Source organism: Aptenodytes forsteri, unplaced genomic scaffold (assembly GCF_000699145.1).
Source record: "Aptenodytes forsteri isolate BGI_AS27 unplaced genomic scaffold, ASM69914v1 Scaffold155, whole genome shotgun sequence".
NCBI lineage: Eukaryota > Metazoa > Chordata > Aves > Sphenisciformes > Spheniscidae > Aptenodytes > Aptenodytes forsteri.
The window spans coordinates 4,981,887-5,004,167 of NW_008794446.1; the positions used below are offsets into that span (position 1 = coordinate 4,981,887).

General features: G+C 40.6%; 1 protein-coding gene across 2 annotated transcripts in view; it reads left to right on the forward strand.

The window, feature by feature from the left end:
- Positions 1 to 22,281, forward strand: part of STARD13 (StAR related lipid transfer domain containing 13) — a 303,961-nt gene that overhangs the window by 229,177 nt on the left and 52,503 nt on the right. The gene's annotated exons all lie outside the window — the stretch shown is intronic.

Genomic DNA, 22,281 nt, shown 5'->3' on the forward strand with positions numbered 1-22,281 from the left:
GGGTCTCAGTGGGCTGAAAGTTGCAGGTTCTGCTTCCACTAGCACCAGGCACATTTTGGAAATTATGATTTGCAGAGGTCTGAAAGGGAATGGACAGAAATGGGTACAGGTCTCTGTAGCCTGCCAGTAGCTTGGCTGATGGTGGGCGCTGTTATTGAAGAGAGAGGAAAGAATTTGTGAAAGGTCTGGGGGAAAAGTCTGTTTTCAGTGTGCAGGGCTTGCTGAAATAGGTCATCCTGCTTTGCCGCATGAGGTCTGTACGCTAGGATGATGATACAGTTTTCTTCTGATGTTTGTTGCTAAAATAGCCACAATTCCTGGTGTTTCTTTATTTGTAAGGAAAAAAGAGCTTGTCAAGCATGGTAGAGACAACAGGGATATATCAGTGTCTTTCCTTTACCTTACTGTTATTTTTGTGTGTGCTCTGCCTGCCTGTCTGTCAAGGTGTTTGCCTTCAAATCAATTAGTCTCACATCATGGCATGACAGTCGCTTGTTATATACCAGGCATATCTACAGATACTTGCTTTCATGTTGCAGGGAATCAGTGCCAACATTTTCATATGATGAAACAGGAGTGCGGGGATACATTTCCTAGTCAGTACACTGCTACTGTGTTGAGGTTTAACAAAAATGGGAAGAAAATGGATTTTTCAATTGACAATACAACTTCATTTTGTACCCTTCAATCTCTTCACAGGGTCCTCTGCTAATGATTACAATGCCAAGTCCAATGCAGGGTCATGTAACAAACCTGGAGAAAGGGAAAAGTATTGTGTATCTCCCATCACGTCCAGTTTCCCAGACATAACCACTTAGTACAGTCAAGACATTCTTCATTGACAGAGTGGGAAAGAAAGAAAGAAAGATCTTCTACTTTACCCCAACTGCCAAGGAGGCTTCACATATTTATCAAGTATTTTTATCAGATCGGTAGGAGCTATTAAGCACTGTGCTTAAACAGCATCCCAAGAATACACTCAGCATCACCTCTCTTCTGCACAGCATCCTGTACTATTGCCTTGCAGTGTCGTTCAGCCCACTCAGGTTCTTTGGCTTCACTGCTCATCATGCTGTCTTGATGCGCACTCATTTTCTGTGTCTATTTGTTGAGGATGTGCTTATGGCTATCAGACATCTCTTTGTTACTCATGTGTTGACCTCTGATTTGTAAGTTTACAGGAATTTAGATTAATCGTAACCTTTTCTACTTTCTTAATTTTCTTAGCCTGCTTTTCAGCCACTACATGTTTTGGTTATCCTCCCACGGAACAGTTGCTTGTTGGGAGCCTCCCAACAAGCCGGTTTTGCTCTTGATTAACTGAGTTTGAGCCTTTCCTGCTTTTTGGTAGATCTAATTGAGGAGGGCAGCGGGTAGTGCCATGGGTTTCAGGTGAAGGTACCAGTTCTTTTCCTTGGGTATGCCACTGAGCTGCTCTATGACACAGAGCAAGTCTAGTGCCCCAGTGACTTTTTTAGAAGATCTGCCTTTATCATGGGGTCTTTGAGGGGGACTGTCTTCCTCATTGAGAGGACTCTTAATGAGATAGTGCTGGTAAACAGACCCAGTGTAAGTCCGGTGTCTCCCTTTGATCTAGCATTTGGGCAGGAGGGGGAAAAAGTGGTCTAAGCTGATGCAAACTTGTTTTTTCATCCAATGGGACTGCATTCTCCTGGTAATTTGGAGCACATTTGGGGACTGCCAGCCCCTGACCCTTCCTCTTCTGTAAGGATTTGTAGGATGGTGTGCTCAGGCTCCAGCCATTTCAGCTACTGTCCGCACAGTCCCTACATTTTTATTAGTCAGCTCTTAAGTCTCTTCATTACCTGGAAACATCCTTCATGGGGCCACCACAAAGGTGCCTTCCTGAGTGTGCTACTTCTTACTGGTAAAATATCTCAGAACATATTTTACACACATTGCACATTATCCCATTTTTTAATAAATTTTGTCCTTTTGTACTTTGCAATATAGTACATGACAAGCATAGGCTGGGTGGTAGAGCTACAGCTGCCTCTTGTTTTCTTATCAGATATTGTTAACAACAGAAGAAAAAGATTAAAAAAAAAGAAGGGAGCTCTGTAAGCTGTGGAACATTATAAAACCTCCCACTGAATGTCTGCGCAGGATATACAGCAACAGCAAAGCTGTTATGTACTAAATGAGTTTGGAGTAGGGGCCAACTGAATGCAATGCATAAGTGATTTACTTATTCATTTATAACCCTAACCTAGAATCATGAATTTTTGCTGTCCCATAAAAAGGATGACTTTATGTGACCCTTTAAAGCCTTTAGCATTAAGTGGCATTAAGTTGATGGCTACTTGTTTTATACCTTCAGGGAAAAATTACGCATAAATCAAGTAGGCTTTACTTGTAATGTACTCATAATCCTCACAAGCAAAACTCCCACCCAAATCTAGTGATCAAGCATGATTTCTTGAACTCAGCAGAAAGGTCACATCATAAAATATATGGGGGTATAATATTCAGGCCACCCAGGCAATTTTTTTTTGGCTAGGACATTGCTTTAATTAAGTGATTGTAAAGTTAAAATAACGCTAGGATTCTGATTTAAGCAGATAAAAGCCAGGGGAGCTACATTAAACTCAGTTTCCATCCATCGAACACATCCAGACGAGCTAAGCTCACTCGCTGTTTGAAGAATATTTTTGCACAGAGGGACAGACAGGATGGGCTGAGGTTGAGTCCTGAATGTTCTGGGGTTTGTGTATTTAAATCAAGCCCTTAGCATTGTTTTGTTCCTTAATTACCTCTGGTTTGTTGATTTATTGATGCTTTTGAAGGCAAGTAGACTCAGTAAAACATAACCATCCTGTGTCATGTAAAAGCTGCTGTTAAATCTGTGGACATTACAGACAAAAGGAAAGGATTGATTGAGAGGAGTTTTGTGGAGATGGTTTTCCACCTACAGGTAAAAACAGTGGTAGCTGTCTTTTAAAGGTAGAATTGAGTTACTGAATTGCAAATGAAATTGAAAGTCTTGTGAAATCACTGGTTAGGGCTGTCTCAGTTCTTTAAATCTGCCAACATGGCCAACAACTTGGGCAGATTTCACAGAAGGTGAATGGGAACCAGTGGTCCTGCAGAACGGGTTGGTGGCTGGAGCGTCTTCGTGGAGCGCTGCTGGGAGGAGCGAAGGCTGGACTTGCCTATTCTGTATGAAACGGCCCTTCCATTTGGGTGTGACTTTGGGGGAAACAGGAGTACTATTTGCTTTAGCACTTGTTACGCACGCTTTGAACAGGGATGAAAACTGCAAATGGCAGTCCTTTGCCAGCCATGAGCACTGATGTACAGTTGAAAAGTCACAACAAGGTCCCACCTGGCTTAGTTTTGGGGAAATATTTGGAGCTTGCACCTACTCTCTGCTGCCCCTATACCTGCACCCTAAACCCCAACTCCAAAAAGCACCTCTGCGTCTTCTTTTTCAGCACAGCGGAGCATAGCATCCAGGCATTAGTCCTTCCCTCTGTGTCTCTCCTGTATTTATGTCCCCCAGCTGGTACACCTAGAGCAGGGCATGGCCCCTCGCTTGTCAGAGAAGAAGGATTTAGCAAATTGTTTGTTCAGGAGATGTCAATTTGTCACATCCCTCCACCAGTGGCTAATGACCTACCTGGGCAGCTCTGTTGTATTAATTTGGTTTGCAGGAATATGCACACAGATGACGAGGAGTGAATGTGGTAGATACAGGCGCAATGATGCGTACCTCTCTTGTGTTTCTGAGCCACTGAATTCAAAATATAGATGTATGCTAATATTTAGCGCTTACATAGTGCATTAAATCTCCATAGGCCTGTAGGAACATGTCTAATTTATACATCCAAATTAATAGAAGAGATAATCACACATAATAGTCTTTTCATCACTTAGCCCAATGAGGAATGAAGACACTATTTGGATTGGACTGTAGTTGCTTATACATACCTGAAAATACCATCTCATATTCTAAGTTCTTTGTAAAAACACCACAAGTTTGTCGTTACAAGAACATTTCGGAGAGCTGCATAATGAGTTAACTTCACTTTTTAACTTAACTGAAAATTAGGAGGCTGACCCAGATCTCAGTGGGATATCTCCATTGGAGTTTTTCAGTGAACTTAGGTGCTGAAAGAGCTAAACCAGTTCATTTTAAAAAATGGTTTGAAAATCATCTTTCAGAAAACAGAGTCTTGAAAGCCTGGTACTGATAATGAGCATGCTGGCAGACCTTTAAGGCAGCAGTCGAACACCCTCACACTTCATATTATTTATTTATATTAAATTTATATTGCCCACCCGAGCTTCCAGAGTGAATTCAATAGACATGGTTCTGCCTTAATTCCTCAGCCCTGGTTGCTATGGCATCCAAGTTAGGAAAATATCTGCCAGCTCCAGGTGGCTGAGCACACAGATGGGTAAAACATGAGCAGTAATTTAGGGAGCCATGAGGTGGTATCCTATGACCAGTGGGTATTGTCCATGGTTTTTGCAAAAAGGGGCAAGGAGCTGTGAACATCACTGGGAAACCTGGGCTTTATTTAGCTACAGTGAAAGAAGCAGCCTGTACCAGCAACCTACATTTGTACAGAGAGGCTCTGGTGGTGAGTTATGAAATAATTTAATGAACTGTTCAAATTAAATACAAAATTAGAGATTAGAAGGGGCTGGCTGGTATCACCTATAGTCATGCTCAATAGCATCCCGCTCTGTGATTCGTTCCCCTGAGCTCAGTGGGATTATAATAGTTGTTGAATAAGGCGGCAGAACTGAGCCTTCAGGTTAAAGACACATATAATGAGAATTGTAAGTACTGTGCAAAAAAATCCTTTCTTATTTACAGTCTTGGTACTCAGAATTTATCCCTTGAGATCTGCATAATATAATACAAATAGGATCTACAAATTCACACTTCATAGTCTTAACTATTTTCAGGATCAATATGCAAATGCTTTGGTAGATTTTCTTCCCCTATCCAGTTGTCACTGTTTTAAGTCACTTTAATAGTGAGAATTAATTTTCATTGAAAGCAGTTTTTTTCCCAGCATTTCTTTGTTTCCAGTAAGAAAAGAACAAGAACAAAGACTACCAAACAAAATACAACTTGTCTAAAATCTCATAAAAGCTCTTACACAAGAATCTATTAAGCCTGGGAAAATATGTGTTCTTTTGTAAAAACATATTTTTCCTTGAAGTCACTGCTAGATTGCAAAAGTTCACATAACATATTGGTATGTGTATGGTGTTTATGTAGACGGACCTCTGTATTTCACTTTCTGATGTCAGTGTTGCCTTGGCAACTGTATTTTATTTTAGTAGAAAATATGTAATTTGTTTTAGAGCTGCATCATCTTACAAGTTCATTTTTCTTTTTGAGAAGTGGTTTCATTTTCTTATTCTCTTATTTTTCCTTGAAGTCACTGCTAGATTGCAAAAGTTCACATAACATATTGGTATGTGTATGTGTTTATGTAAGACGGACCTCTGTATTTCACTTTCTGATGTCAGTGTTGCCTTGGCAACTGTATTTTATTGATTAGTAGAAAATATGTAATTTGTTTTAGAGCTGCATCATCTTACAAGTTCATTTTTCTTTGTGAGAAGTGGTTTCATTTTCTTATTCTCTGAGTAGAATTATTTTTCTGATACGAGAAATAATATTCTTTTGATCCTTTTGGAGGTGTTTCTGTGGCTGCACACAAAACCCAACAAAGTTTGACAAATGCATGCTGATAAAGTCATTAAATACTTTATTTACTGATACATGCATTTCTTATTAAAGTTCTTTTGCTGTACCTCTTAACCTAGTGTTTTATCTGTAGCTTCACTGGTAACCAACTGGGGACTCTTACATGCAGTTCCAGTTATTAGATACTGCATGGTGGTTTTACTCCAGAGATTTCAAATTCCAATTAGTAATACTTCGCAGGATCTCTTTGAACTAAGTATCATTATAGAATTTATTTTACACTTAGGTAAGCTGAGATATGGAAAACTTACCCTCAAATAAGAGTAAATCTGAAATAGTACTGAGAGTAGCTCCTGAAACTCAAGAATCTTTTACTCTTGTTCTACCCATTGTGGGTTTGTCAGGTCTAAGGGTTAGTACCTGACTTAGGATAGTAGCGTTTAACGAACCAATTGTCCCATCGCCAGTCCTATTCCTGTGAGTGCTGGCCACGTTTATGAGAAGTTGTGGTCCTGACCTGAAGACCTTTCATTTTCACACTAACCAAGCAGGGGAGAGGATGGAAAGGGTAGGCAGGATACCGTGTCTCGGTTCCGATGGTGCCATTGCCTGATTACGTCGTGCACAGCTGGAGAGATCCACATAGTTAGATTTACCAAATACCCTCCTGCTTTTGGTTTTGTCCTTTCCCTCTGTGTTTATTTGTTTCATGGTTTATGAGTATCACAGGAGCCAAGAGCAGGCAGGGTGTGCAGCTTCCCAGATCAAATCAGGCAGGGGAGCAACAAGAAAAAAATAGGGAGGCCAAGGGAAGCAACAAGAAAAAAATAGGGAGGCCAAGGAGAAGGAGGAGGAGTACAAATAATGGATGGGAAAGTAATGGAAGTTCAGCCAGATGTTGATGTAAAAGCTGTCTTTTTTATGTAGAACTGAAAGCATAGCCGTTCCTACAGTCGTAATGTTAACAATTTACAAATTATAGCAGTGATTGTATTTATATGTCATACAGAGTGTAAATGATGGGAATGGGTTGTCAACACACATAGGAAAACAAGTCTGAAAATCTCTAGCACTTTCTTTAAATGTAATGGTTCCTGACAATTAAATATCCCATTGGTTGTTGTCTAAATATTTATCTTCAGTGAAATTACAAGAAGTCCACAGTCAGAGAAAACCCACGCTCTTCTGTTCTCTGTCTTAAAGATTAAATTATGTTCTACCTTTGAAAAAGTGCTTGGTTTCTGGTTTTATCCTGTTTTATTTTTGTGGATAACTTTGAAAAGAAGAAAGAGAAAAGAGCCTGCCATTGATGGCAAGCAGGGACAAAGGCACTGTTACTAGATTGTGGTTTTGAAGGCTGTTTACCATGCTCAGTCAGAGACCATAATGTGAAATCATGTTTTTAATCTTTTGGATTAAAACATTCAACAACAGGCCTTCCTAGCAACAAGGCTCCACCTAACACAGAGCCTCATTTTCTTGCAAGGATCCTGCAGTTTTACATGGATTTTCTGGGCCAGTCTTTGGCAGCAACAACACTAATTTATTCCAGGTGAAAGTCAGGCCCACTGTAATTAGCAATACCATGGTATTTGTCTGAAAAATCAAGAAACGCTGGCATTTGCTAGAGAGGCCATGTGTCTTGTGGAAAACCCAGTCCATTTAATTCAAGCTTTTAGGTACCCAGGGTTAAGCAGATGGTCCAGTCCATTTGTCATAGCTGCTTAAATTCCTTGTACAGTCTAAGGAGAGCAGCAGTTGCTTACTGAAGACCTGCGGAGGGAGATCCGTTCCCCCTCTCCATCCATCCACCCACCCGAGGATGATTCAGTCCTCCTCATTCAAGTAAATACCTCTTCCATTGGGAATATAGAGGAACAATAGAAAATAAATGCTGGCACCTCCATGCAGTTGGGATCCATTTACTCATTTGAAGATGGATGTGACTTATCTTCCTCTTGCCTAATAACCAAAGAATTAGAGCACTCACCCCAGAGAGAGGAGGTCCTGGGCTCTACTCAGTCTGAGTGGGTTGAGCTCACATCTTCTGCATTTAACTCAGAGGAGCTAAATTCCTTCCTTTGTAGGATGACCATCCGTAAGTCTCCATGCTTTTGTTTCTTATCCTTTCCTTTTCTGCCTGTCTGTGAGGACTGTAAACTCTGTAAGGCACCAGCTCGTTTGTCATTGAACGTTTGAGCAGCACTGACTGCTATAAGGTTCTGATTTTGGCTGAGGTTTATAATGGAAGATAAATAATAGTAACACTTGTGCAAATTTCTCCCTTTGCACCACAAAAAACGCTGACTAATGTTCTGGTAGATGCATTACATGTTTTTGGCTGGTATTGGTAGAAGGTGGGCTTTGTACAGCCTTTGGTTGTGACATGCTTTGTGGAACAGAGGATGAGTCTCCAGTGATGTTGGACTTGATGTGTATTTAGGGAATGGCTGGCTGCTTGTTGGTTTTCTATGGGCATGATTATTTCCTCATTTTTGGTTGTCTCTACTAGGGACATTTGTGCTGGAGCTTAGTAGATCTGTAGCACTGGGAAATACGGTGCTCCAGTGTCCTTTCTTGCAAATGACTCTTTTAGGAGCTTATTTGGACTTAGGCAAGTACATAGCTCAGGGCAGAGGTAGGCTGCAGAGCTCCTACTTGCTGCCACAGCCCCTCAGCATCTTCTTCTCTTGGAGTTTCTAAAGAAGGAAGCGGTGGGAGGGACGGGGCTGTGAGGACAACGTGAGGGCATTATGCTGTGAGGACATTACACAGTCACTCCTGCAACACTGGCGAAGAATGCAGCAGTGATGTGTTCCTCGTATGAGTCATTCTGGAGCTGCCAAAAGTTGGAGCAGCCCATTGCCCAGTGATGAGTAGTGGTTGACCTTTATTCCCATCTTAGAGAATATTGTAAAATTGAGCTAAATGAATTGCTTTCTGAGCACTGGCATCGGTGCAGCCTGGTTTCCTACGGATTTAGATTCCTTCCCCCCACCTTACTGAAACCAAGTCCTTACTTCCCCTCTTCCATACCACTCCCCAGATCCCTCTCCCATCCCTTAAATATTTGTCGGGAAAGTGGTACATACGCTGTGGCTGATGCAGAGTGCTGTGTACTCTTTAGCCAACTGTCTGCTGCTTCTCAGCATGGATAGTGGGTCACTCCACAAGTGCCTTTCCCTTACTGGAATACTAATTTGTATACTTTCCTCTACCCAACACCAGCTTTTCTAAAACATAGTATCTTTGAGACCTGGCTCCCCCCATCAGATTTGACTGAAACTGGCCAATAGATTCTGAAATTATATTGGGGTGCAAGGGGGTGTCCCAGAGAGACAGGTGGTATCAGTATTATTTCCTTAGGAAGCAATAGTACAAATATACTGTAACACAAGCAGAAATTAAAAGTGTTATGAGGAAATTAGTAGGTGAAGCTCTATGAGTTGTGTTGTGGAGACAGACATAAAAAGAACACATTTTTAGGTTTGCCATAAAATCGTTTAAATTATTATAGTGAAAAATTGTTGAGCAACTCATCATAAGGAAAATATGGGACTCACCCTGCCAGTTCATCCCTAATGTATTCCAGCCCAGCAGAAGGATAGCCAGTGATGAATTTGGTCTGAGCTTATCAAGCATAGTAATCAACTCTACAGCTTATAGATGGCTAAAGTTATATCAGTACATTGCACCTACAAAGTGACAGTTATTTTGGTCATCTCCTATTTTGCCACCTTTAAAAGTATTATTAACTCTATGTACCCTCTATTAAATAACATTTAAAAGAGAAATGAACTTGCATATAACATCTCAAACTACATTAAAAAGTATGTACAGTCAAGGAGAGTTTTGGAAGTTCATGAATGCTGTATTTAGCCTTCCATCTCCTTCTGTGTCTCCCCATCCGCAGTTATAAAAATATCATGGCTCACACATATGGTTTATTCTTCAGAATATTAAAAAAAAAAAGGATTAACTATGAATGGGCAGGAGTTTTTTCCATTAATTTGGAGCTTGTCTTGAACTATCCAAGGGCAATTCAGCTACTGGCACTTCAAGAAAGGCATCCAGAGATGCTACTGGCTACTTTTGAAAACTAATTTCCTCTTGAAAATCAGATCAACACAAATTGTTCAGTAAAAGTCACAGAAATTGAATATATTACAGTGCCAAAAATATTTAGCATGTGGAACCCACCAAAGTGTTTATAATTTAGATTTATCCTTTGCTTTCCGACCTCAGGCAGCTTCCTCCTAAAGCTATTCTAGTATTTTTTTATCAGTCTGAATCTGCATAATAATTTATCTGTTTCAGTCTGTGGTGATCCACCATAATACACTTGGATAGACCTTCAGAATGTCCACTTGGCTTAGGATCTTCTCATGCTGTCACCACTTCCACAGGTGGAAGTTAGGAGAGTAGTGGCCAGAGACTGGCTTCAGCCTGGCGAGGTGGGTCTCCCCAGTTCCCCCGGTACTCAGTGGGGAGAAGCTGTTCAGAGCGGGAACCTAACATCGCATTGCTTTAGTTTCCTAAAATGCACCATCACTTTGAAGTTTTTAACCCCAATGTATGATGTGTCTAGTCTACAAAGACTATTCTGAATTAGACTGTACTGGGGAGGGGAACTCTATCTTATTCCATGTACAAAACGATGCTCAGTTCTCAGTTCATGTCAATTTATATGCACCAACTCCCGGACCGAGTAGGACTTGTGTACACATACACTTCATGAGAGAAATCTCTGCTTGAAAAGCTTGACCCAAAATGTTAATCTCAGGGAGAGCGTACTCTGTTATTTGCACAGCAAGACATACAGTTTCTGCATGAGAACAGTAATAAAAATATACTCATATTTCTTATTTATCAAATGAGACTGCTAGTGTGTTTTCAGGCTGTTGGATATCACTGCAGAGTCCATCTGGGGGAGATACTGTGTCTCTTCAGGGAGAAAATGCAAAGCGCCATCTTGGGCTGCCAGAGCAGTATCCTTATCTCACGGGATGCCCTCAGGAAGCAGAGCGCTCCTGGAAAAACATCTAACCTGAAGGCCCTGAGCATTAATCTGAAAGCCCTTCAGTGCTCATCTCCTAGACTGGCAGAAAAGTAACCCTCCTGAATAAAGGAGCACAGTATTAAAAAAGCAATGCTAATGTTATTCCTTCAGAAACTTGATAGAAGTTAAACTTTGCTTTTGAATATGTAACTCTGGGTGTGGGTAGGGATGTGAGGGGTTTCCAAGCGGCAGAGTGTTCATCCAGAAAGAAATACGGGTGAGTGGGGAATTTAACAGGTAAAGCACTGAGTACGTTTTCACCTGCAGTCACAAAATACTTTAGGGAGAGAGTCTCTTGTAACCTAAGGACAGAAGGAGATTTTAAAAAGGGATGGCATGAACCAGTAACTACCTTGAATCAAAATATCTTCAGATAAGGTACATATTCAATATGAGCCCAAATTTGAATATTTCTGATGTGTCTTCCCCTTAGCCCTCTTGTCTTTATAGTGGGCTAATCGATAATTCTTTCAGGACATCTTTTATATTTGATTGCAGGTATACATTATCCTATTTGAATCAACATATCGTATTTAGGAAAGAGAGGAAGAGACTTGGTAGTCTCAAGGTAGCACATGCTCATTACAGATGAATTATTTACTCTCCCTACTTAAGTATTTTAGCGTAAATGTCCAAAATGGACAAAGGAAGAGATGACTGTAAGGTTACAGTAGTGAGCTCCTGGAAGCTTTTGTAGTGTCGATGGTCAAATTAACATACCTGAGAAAACAGTGGCAGAGACAGGAGGCAGCAATGATATTAGAAAAATAATTTGTGGAAGTAAGATTTGGCAATCTGGAGACTGCTTTTTAGAAAAAGACTCTGACTATGGTTAGGATGTAGGATTTTAGGGGGGACATAAGGTCGGAAACTAAAATTGTTTCTAAATATACCCAGTTGTGCTTTTTATTAAAGGAAATTGTCCCTAACTAGAAGTCCCTGCGAGTACTGTGAAAGCATGCACCTCTGATGTACACAAGAAGCTACATATATCACAGCTTGGAGTCAAGGTAGATGCCCAGTACCGTGTGCTTTTAATTCTTGGTGGCTATTACAGTTATTTCCAGTGGAAAATTATTTTTTGGGGGGCTGGCAGAAGGGATCTAAATAGCTTACAAATTTTGTATAGCTATGGATTAAATAATTATGAAATAAATGCCGAGGTAATTCCAAGGTAAAAACCCACAGTAAAGCTATGTATTATATTTCAGTTAAGGATAATCTTCCATCTTAACATTCCTGGGTACTCATTTGTGATGCTGTCCTTTCTCATTTTTTTCATCTCCTGAAAGCCGTATTTGCCTTAGGGGTATGATATCATCGTCGTAAAAGTAGCTGGTGCTACTGGTCTGACGATCAACTGCTGTACTTTGAGCAGCTCCGTTAGCGCACAGCTCTTAAAGGCTGCTTTGGAAGGGTCTTTACACCTACTACAGATGCTAATGCCCTGATGTCTTCAAAATGATGGAGGGGAATGTTTTGCCCTTTTCATTTCAAGGCATCGTAAAGTCTTGGAGACTTTTGAGGCCAGTTGCCAGATGTGATTAAAAATTAATGGAGCAGAGCAATTGTACCTGATCCCCCAACAGACACTTGAATAACAGCTTTTCCTAAGACTACCTTTTTAAATGGTTCTTTTTGCATCTGTATTTCTCTCCTTTCTGACCACAATGACAACTTCCTTGTCATAAAAAATGGAAAACAATAGTAAAGGACATTTGGGGATTTTTTAATGGAATTCTCTGCAAAATCTAGTTGGATTCTGTTCATTGCACATAGGGTGAGCTACCAAGACAGGCTGTAAACTGAAGCATAAAACTGAGTCAACAGGTGTTAAGCTGGGAAGCAGATATGCCTCAGTTCAGTGGTACAGGAGTTGCCTTCACGCTCAACGTGTGCAAATTGAAATGCAGCAAACTCTGTTTTTTTGGGATAGGCCTACTGAATTGCTTCAAAACCTGTCTGCATTGGAAGAGAGAGTAAATATCATCTTTTCTGTATGCTATTACCTCAGCCTTGAAATATTTTAAAGGAAAGGAAATAGAAAAAAGCAGGCAGTGAGGAGGCGTGCAATCTCTGCATTGATGCTTTAGGAGGTCATTGGGGAGTGTTACTGCTCAGGCTCTGAGACTGAAGAAAAACAATAATATGACAGCAAAGTGATACTAATTAATGCTTCTTTACTACTTTACGTATGCTGAACATTGCAGAGACACCAGCTAAATGTAGAGGCTTGATTATACATAGAGAAATTTGGTTCTTCAAATCCTGTCGATATTTTTGAACAGTTACATATAAGTAAGTATATATTTGAGCATTTTTCTTTGCAGAAGCAGAGAAAAACAGTCGTCGTTACCTGTGAACTATTCATAAGGCTTTGTTTACAAAAGCTTTTAGGGCTAGATTCTGATGTTTTTACTCATACTAAATAGGAATGTCATCTTCAGGTTATTTACTAGTAGTGAGAGTGTCTGGTGTTTGGCAAAAATGTTCACTGTGAAATACTGTTTTGGAGAGGTATTTATCACTAAGATTATAATGTGGGGATTTTCTTTATTTGAAAGAACATACTTCTGGCTGGTCAGACACACTTCTTATTCATTGTGCCCTGTACAGGATAACCATGGGCTATTTAGAAGAGCAGTATTTGCTGACACAAATACTGTTCTCTTAATAGTAGACTTTCATGATAATCCATCACATTATCATGACATGAGTACTCACAGTTACTCATAGTCACTGCAGTTATGTAGTTCCCCCCAACAGGATACTCTTAAATAAACAATGTCATTTGAGGAATTGGCAATTTTCTCTTCTATGTTTCACCCGAAGTGTATTCTTAGCTTTTCATTCACTGGTATTTTTGCTTTCCTGGAATCTGCTCTGCTGCCTTCTGAAATTCACAGTTGTGCAGACCTCTCATCCAAACAAATCTGTGATAGTTTGGAGACAGCTGCTCTTCAGTATTCATCAGAAGAAGTGAGGGTTAACTAATCTGGGCACTGCAGCTGAGGTTATCATCCAGCACCCCTTACAAACTGTGGAAAGCAGCATTGTATGAAATGCCACCATTTCTGTAAGCAGGGGTATAAGTGATGCTGAGATGCCAGCACAACAGGAATATAACTGTTTGCAGGAAAAGATGAGAAGTTTACCGAGTTTCTGCTGAAGAGCTACAGATGTGGCAATCCAGAGGTAGTTAAATGCAAGGGCTGGAAAAGTAAGCAGTGCATTCCAGCCGCAGCGGCTGAACACTGCTTGAGTTAACATCTCCATCTGAGAACAGAGCTGGAACTGTATCATCAAAACATCTACTTTGGCGTAGGGTAGTAAATTTGCCACCTAGCCAGTATGAGAGCAAAGCAACCTGTTTGGTCAGGTGTATCTCAGAGTATATATTTTTCGGAGTTGTCCTGAATCCAGGATTCCTCTAAGGAAGAGTAAATATTAGTCCTGCAGGTTTCAGCAGAGAGTGGATTAGATGAACCTTCACTCTCCACTTTGGTCTTACTTTCTATGGTTAATTTCAACTTCTTAGATGAAGTCTTTTTAAGAGAAAAATGAGTGTGGTCATTCTTGGGAGGAGAAAAAGCTAAGTCAGTTTTTTTTTTTAAGCTGGTCATTTTACAGGATGTGGCTACAGTTATTATCAGTCCAAAGTACATGAGTCAGATGGTGGTATTATCAAGTTATTCCTTACTCTATGTTTGCGTAAGATCCACTGAAGGAAATGTGACTGCCTTCACACAGTGGAGTTCAACATTTTCCTAAACTCAGTGACCAGAGCAAACGGAGGGATGCAATTTGACAGAGACTCACTGAAGTATCCTGAGCATTAGTGAGATAGGTGTGGAAACCAAGACAATAAAAAAACAGTTGGAGAGTCAGAAAGAAGAGGTATACTTATGAAAATAAAAGAAAGAGCAAAGGAGCCCAGCAGTAAGGAATTGTCTATTTTGTTGAAAATACAGGAGAGATCAAGGATGTGGATTTTTTTTCAAATCTATTTCCTACGTAAATAGTACGATGCGTGCCTTATGGCACAATCCAGCAAAGCAAGCAAGGAAATAAATGTTACACATGCTTAGGTGCAGTGATTTCGATGACACAAATCTGTTGAAAATACTGATCAGGAAAGCAATCTTATTCAAGACAGCACTAAACTGCACAGTTGGGTGCCTTGAAGCAGAAGTTTAAATTCACCTTTTCTTCAGAAGAAGATGACTTTAAATGTAGCTCTTGATTGCAATCTAGGTTACAGGAACATACTGCTATAAAAATATAGCATTAGTGGAATTTTCCAAGTCCAAAAATAATTTAGTGTCCAAATACTTATTTTATCTGATTTATGGCTTCACAGCCGTGTCTAAGCCAGTACTGCCAAATAAAATTTTCTGTACTGTGACATGTATGCAGTTCTTCTTCAGGTATTTGGAATGGTGTCTAACATAAATTAAGTGAGAGTTTCATTCTAGAAATATTCAGCTATATTTATATTTTAAAAGTGTAACTTCATTTTTTACATTTTAAGAGCGTAACTTCATTTTTTACAGTATCAGTGCCTAAACATATATATTATATGCTTCATGAAATCAAGGACCCAAATACATGCAAAAACTATGTAGTCATATCATACAAAGGTGCTTTTTTCTTAATGTAATTGTTGAAGTACTTTTCTGTACCCCGATAATTTAACAATTTAATTGAATATCTCTCAGGAAACCAGTCAGACTAAAGAATAACAGTGAATTTGCCCTCTGGTTCCCCATAGATGGGTGTGTTCCTGACATCTATGTAGAGACATGTAATTGAAATAACATTTGCATAAATTCCATTTAGTAAGGATGCACTGGCTGATGCCAGTGAATGTTAGGGCACTTAATCAAACAGTAAATGGCAATGCATGTCTAAGCATTGATCATTTAATGCAGACATTGTAAGAAGAATTAAATAGATCATGATGTCCTTTTGTTCTTTCTTTTTACTTAGTATAATATACTGTTGCTTTCTAAATCTCTTCAGGCTCTTTGATAAAGAAAGATTTCTTCTCTTAATTTGGACAGCTGCATAATTGGGGTGCTAAATCATCCTCAGGGATGTAATCAAAATGATCCTGCTACAGAACAATTTTCTGTTTTCCCTGCTTAGTTTAGAGCAGAAGGAACAGATTTAGGCGATTGCAGTTTGTTGCATTGCCTTAAAAATCAAGCATTGATCATTATAAAATAATAGTTTTGAAACCAAAGATCTCCAGGTCCCTTGTAACTAGATCTAATTCAAAATTCAAAATATCTGTTGTGGCAGGTATGGTTATAGCCCTTTTAATGTAGGGAAAGCTGATGCACAAAGATAATTTAGCAGAATTACAGGATTTTATTTGCCCAATTCAAATCATAAACCAGCAGCAGAATCTGGAAAAAAAAAAATCACTAAGTCTGACATCCAATCTTGACTGTTAGCTACGTAAAATGCACCAAACAAATAACTGCCTCATTCTAGACCCTGTTTATAAAAAGTAATGGGATCTGTGCACCAGCATTTTCCATACTTGATGGGAAGGTAGTAGCAGTGACTGTGAAGCTGAGGCTTCATTCACGAGGCGCCCAGTGCAGAGAAGGGGTCCAAAAGGAAAGCCACAAACTGGGATGTCACCACATACTGCCCTTTCCTGCTTGCTGGTCAGGCTCTTGGTGTTAACCCTGCAGTTGTCAGTGGATATATTTGTTCTGGTTCCAGGTATTTCTGCTTGAAGTCAGTGAGGTGGAGGGAGACCTTTATCTTAGAAAACTCTCAGAAAAGGGTAATGATCCTAACATCTGTACAGTTTCACCCTTCAGTCAAATGCTGTGGTCACCAGTGTGTTCATCAATTGAATCAGATTTCCTATTTTCATTCTAAAAAGAGGCAGGACTCCGACCTAAAAACATATGCTAAGATATCTCTACTCATCAGGAGGGACTTCAGCTAATGTTATCCCTTGGAGTTATGCTGAGCTGCTAATTTAACTGCTCAATGCATGATAAAGTTCCTGTAGTGACACGCTGCAAAAGAGCAACTTAGCTTAGAAATGGTGCAGAGAGTGACATGGAAGTTCAGGCAAGCCGGGTGACTTGCAGACACTGCAGCATCCTCCTGGAAATGACCTGCCCATGCCTACTGAGTGCATTTCTCCTGCAAACAGACTACATGCTAATTTCTCAATACGCCCTCAATTTCCACTGTATAATAGCATTAATGACCTTGACAGAAAGCATTTCCTGGGGATTAATAACCATTTGAGGTTTAATGACCTGAGGCTATGCCTCAGGCCATCAACTCCTCCAAGCTGCTCATTAAATCCTTAGGGTACACAGTCTGCTTCAATCACTCCTGCTTAAGTATTTGCTCAGTGTCACCTAATAACAATATTCTCCCTGAGGTATTTCCTCTTCAGAGGCCCTGGTGTTGGAAATGTGTTTGTCCTTAAGTCTTTTGAGAAAAGAACTCATCGTTAATTTTTTAGGTGACTGTGTATTACAAGTCAAAGCGTTTACTCAGGCTGTCAGTGAGTTTCTGCTGTGATGAACACAGTAAAAATGAGACAGTTAAATTAATAAATTGCACCTGGAAATAGGAACTATTTGTTTTAGCTGCTTACAATCTCATAATCTAAATCAAGAGCAGTAGCCTCCCCCCATCCTAACACTGGTGGTTCAGCCAGAGGTGGTTTATTTGAGAGGTGATGTGGGACAGGTTACCACTTCCTAGCAAACAGTGGCTTCATACTAGCTCTAAAGGATACCCCAAATTCAGATCTGTGCAGAAGGAGCAATATAATAGAGCGCACATCTGCCTATTGGAAGAGAAATGCCATTGCTAGGCCAATTTCTTACCTAGGAAGTCATAAGTCAAAGATGGTGTATTATCCTATGTTACGGTACATACTTGTGAAAGGTGAACTTGTTTTTCTGTAGAAGATTTTTCATTTAAGGCAACATTCTTCCCACATCCAGATGGCATCAAGTACAGTTGGATCTTAGTTAAATCTGCTGCTGTGGTGTTACATTGTGTTCCCTGTTTATTTGTGTAATAGTGCGGCACGGCATGCCAAATAGTCATGGCACAAACAAATTGCTATGAGAAGTTTCTTCCTAAAGTTTCTAAACTAAAAGAGAAGAAAAGCGCAGGGAAGAAGGCAGTCAACAACAGTTGATCAGTAGGAAACCAATAGAGTGACAAGGTGCAGAGTTATGTATCTACAAATCAGTTATATTGTCTTCACATCAATTACAAGAATCCTCTGGTGAGGTTTTGCCAGCATCACATTTGCACATTAGTCTCTGTTGTGCACTGAGCAACCAGTTAACTTGATACGTCTAAGGAGAACTAGGAACAGTGCCCTTAGGGCCCTGGAAAGCGGAGATGCTTACCTCCCTGAGAGGTCTGGGAAGACCTGCCTTCCACCTGACTTTAACTCAGAACTAGCTATGCTGGCCCTGTGCTTTGACCTAACATCTTTGTCCAGAGACAGCCCACATTTTTAGGGAAAGAAAAGCATTTTTCTGGCAAATTCTAAAAATTAGAAGTATTTGGAGTTGTTTATAAGCTTAAGATACTTAAAGAAAACCTGAATATCAAGAATGTGTTGTATCAGCTGCAGGGGAAGTCTTGATAAGTGCAGCTTAGTTCTGGTAGGTGAGATATTCATATATCCTATGAAAACCAGCAGATGAACTGATAGTAAGACACAGATGGGGTGAACAACTCAAGTACTTACTTCCTTGCTTGTGTTTGAGATTAGTGGATTCTGAGGTCAGGTAACTCTGAAATGATAGAGTTTTCGATTCTTGGAGAAGCAAGGAGGAGTGTCAGCGGAACTGCTACCTTGGACTTCCGGAGGGCGGACTTTGGCCTGTTTAGGAGACTGGTTGACAGAGCCCCTTGGGAGGCAGTCCTGAAGGGCAAAGGGGTCCAGGAAGGCTGGATATTCTTCAAGAAGGAAATCTTAAAGGCGCAGGAGCAGGCGAGGTGTAGAGAGGTGGGTGTCGGTCTCTTCTCCCAAGTAACAAGCGGTAGGACAAGAGGAAACGGCCTCAAGTTGTGCCAGGGGAGGTTTAGATTGGATATTAGGAAAAATTTCTTCACCAAAGGGGATGTCAAGCACTGGAACAGACTGACCAAGGAAGTGGTTGAGTCACCATCCCTGGAGGTATTTAAAAGATGTGTAGATGTGGTGCTTAGGGACATGGTTTAGTGGTGAACTTGGCAGTGCTAGGTTAATGGTTGGACTCTGATCTTAAGGGTCTTTTCCAACCTAAATGATTCTATGATTCTATAATTCAATGACATGCTTTGCGTGGGAAATATGTGCTGTTTGTAGTAAACACTGAGCACCTATACAGGAATGTTCCTACATAAATTTCAAATCCCTTTGCAAACATGGATACAGATCATTTACGCCATCACTGCAAATGGAGAAAATCAAGCGCAAATAGGTGAAATTATGGACCTTAAGTCACTCAGTACATTAACAGGAGATGCCTCAAAGAAAAATTTATTTCATCTCACTGGAAATATCTCTAGCTTTATATGCCTGTTCCTCCCAAATTCTCTGTATAGTCCCTAGAGAAGAATGAGCACTTTCTAGGCACAAGCCATTTTACATCTTTTAGACATTAACTTTAAGATACGATGAATATTTTCATGGAAGTCCCTCTTTCCCAGGTCCACTCTTTTCCCTGGTTTATAAAACCGGCCCAAGACCCTTACCGTTGTGTGGAACAAGCGGGTCTGCTGCTGATCCAGGCTTAGCTCCAATTGTCCTCGCTGCTGTTGGTTTGGGACAAGTATACAGCATCATTCCCACATAGATTTTAGGTGTAGGAATACACTTCTGGTTGGAATTTCCTTTCTAAAGTCTATTGAGAATTCAAATGAGAGCCAGATGAGTTTTTTCCCATTCATTTAGAAGAAAAATGCAAAACATCATGAGAAACTTTGAAACTCCAGCACTCCCTGAAAGTCCTCACCACAATAACATTTTCTGAAAAAGTTCTTTCCAGGGGGATTCGAGCTTGCAGGTGATAAGCATTTGGTATGTTTTTCTACCCCTGATGAGGAAGGGCCAGATCGGTAAACAACGAATGAAGGAAATGCTTTGAAATGCATTAAACATATAGTAGCTTTGTAGACTCAGTTTTGAGGCTACTTTTACCAATTTGCTTTGGCGGCTTGGAGTTACAGAAAGATTAATGAAAACCCCAGCTCTGTTCCCAAAATCAGCATCAGCCAATGGAGCTATAATTTTCACCTTTTGGCAGTGTTGCCTTCCCTGCACATTCTCCAGTGCAGGTAAACCAGCAGAGTCCACGCTGGTTTGTTTGGGTTATTGTTTGTCTTTAAAAATGAAGCTCTACCAGAAAATAAAGAACTGTAATTTTCAGTACATGAGTGTGATTACTTAGTAGTAAGTGAGTTTTCAGAGCATAATGCAGCAGCCATAAGCTGCCATGAGTCCTGGATTTCTAACTACCCTTACAGTGTAAAAAAATACTGCAAAACACAGCCCATCTCCTAAATCAAAACACCTTTATCATGTGTTCAGTTTTAACCAGTGGTTTAAGAGCAACATGTGGGCTCTTAAGATGGTTATTTAAAATCTTTAACTTCCATTTTGCTGAGATTTCATTCTCAGATTTAGGCTTTTTCTTTTGAAAACTGAGCCAGGCGTTTTTACAGTGACATCCGTAGGAGAGACCATCTTTTGTAGGCAACTGCCTGCTTTCTGCTTCTGTTTCTGTCTGGAGAACAACTTATCTCATCATACTTCTGGCATATCTGAGGCTAGACCCTGCCAAAATCTGAAAGTGAAATAAACCATCAAAAAATGTCAGATTCTTAAAAGTGCAGACCAAGGTCAAGTCTAGAAAAAGGCTAGACTTGGAAAATAAAGCACTTTGCCTTTTCCTTCAAAGCATACACAACCAATTTTTAATCTTTATGTTTATCTGTACATCCCATTACTGTAGCACCGGACAGCCAAAAATGGCTCATGTCCTCCGCACATACATTCATTCTCCTGGCCTTGAGAGTACATAAAGACAGAGCAGCCCCTGTATCCTGCTCTTCATGGAGCACATCTGGAGATGGGAAAGGGCCCTAAGCTGATCCCGGAGGCGGCATAGCAGGGAGCTTCCAGCTGGCACGGCTCTGGGTGGCCCTGTGCCCCTGGGGATAGCTCCCACCTCATGCTGAAGGTGACGTCCGAAGGAGGGAGGTGTCCTCACGCACTCCTTCTGGGCAAGGGCAGCTGCTGTTCTTCAGGGACTTATTTTCCCGGAGACCAAAAGGAAATTTTGCCCAACAAGTTGAACCTCAGGCCCCAAGACTTTGAATAGCAGCCATCTCTCATCTCTTCTTTAAACAGGGTATTTTAATGCTCTGCAGAATTACAGTACAAGGCACGCTTCCTTCCATGTCCTTAATCCTCTGTAAATTTACTTCTAACAGCTACTGCCAAAATACAGTATGGCACTTGCACAGCACGTGCTTCTTCAGTGGTGAGCACAAAGTGGCTTCTGTTCAGAGGGAGTATGTTGCAAGCCCATGAGTGACACACTGTGAGTGCTGAAGATTATGAAACATATTCTGAAACTGAGCAAGCCATAAACACTTCATTTTTCAGAAATAGTCACATTACTTCTGTCATTCAGCTTGGCAAATGTATGTTTGCAGACCTTGGTGCATCCACGTAGCACACGTTGAACAACCACCAAGTGCTGAAACAGCGACGTGCCAGCAGCGCTGCAGAGTTCAGAGGAAATATTTCAAGTATGCACTTCAACACTCTTCTCAGTTTTTATAAAAACCCATGATCTTTATTTGTTTCTTTTTACTTCTCTAGCCTCTCTTGTGGACTAAACTGACCTCGAACTATAGCATGGAGTTACATTCATTGATCTCCTGGTGAATGCTCTCTAAACGATCAGGAATCAGGTCATGGCTTAGGACAACTCATAACTCCAAGTGGGAAATATTTGCTGGAAGGGCAAGTGTCTTGTGTCTGTCTATGGCCATATGCTCCTGTGAAATAAATAAGTCTAGAGATAGCCGAGGGCTGGACCAAATCCTTAGTAGCACCAAAAAAACCCTCCTGTCTGATATCCAGGCCACCTGATTGTTGAAGTCGCAAAGGAACGAAGACCACCTCATGCAAGGTAGCTATGTGGTCCTCATGTACGTGGAGCACATTTTTGAGCATAGTACCCAATTTAGCATATCGAGTCTCACAATTTTCCTTCCTGAGGAAGGAAGAACATTTTTTTCCCTTTTTTAATTGAAGCGTAAGTGTTAAGTGATGTGTCTCATTTCCCACCAAAAGTCTGGCTGAGCAAGGAATTAGTCATTTACTTTCCAAATATCTAGCTGGTAGCACTGCCTAGTGACCAAACATCCTCTGCCCACAGTCAGGCAAGTAATGTTTCAGACGAGTGGGAATGTGCTCTCCAGCAATGAGAGCAAAGGGACTCCGTCCGTGAGATGGCAACTGAAA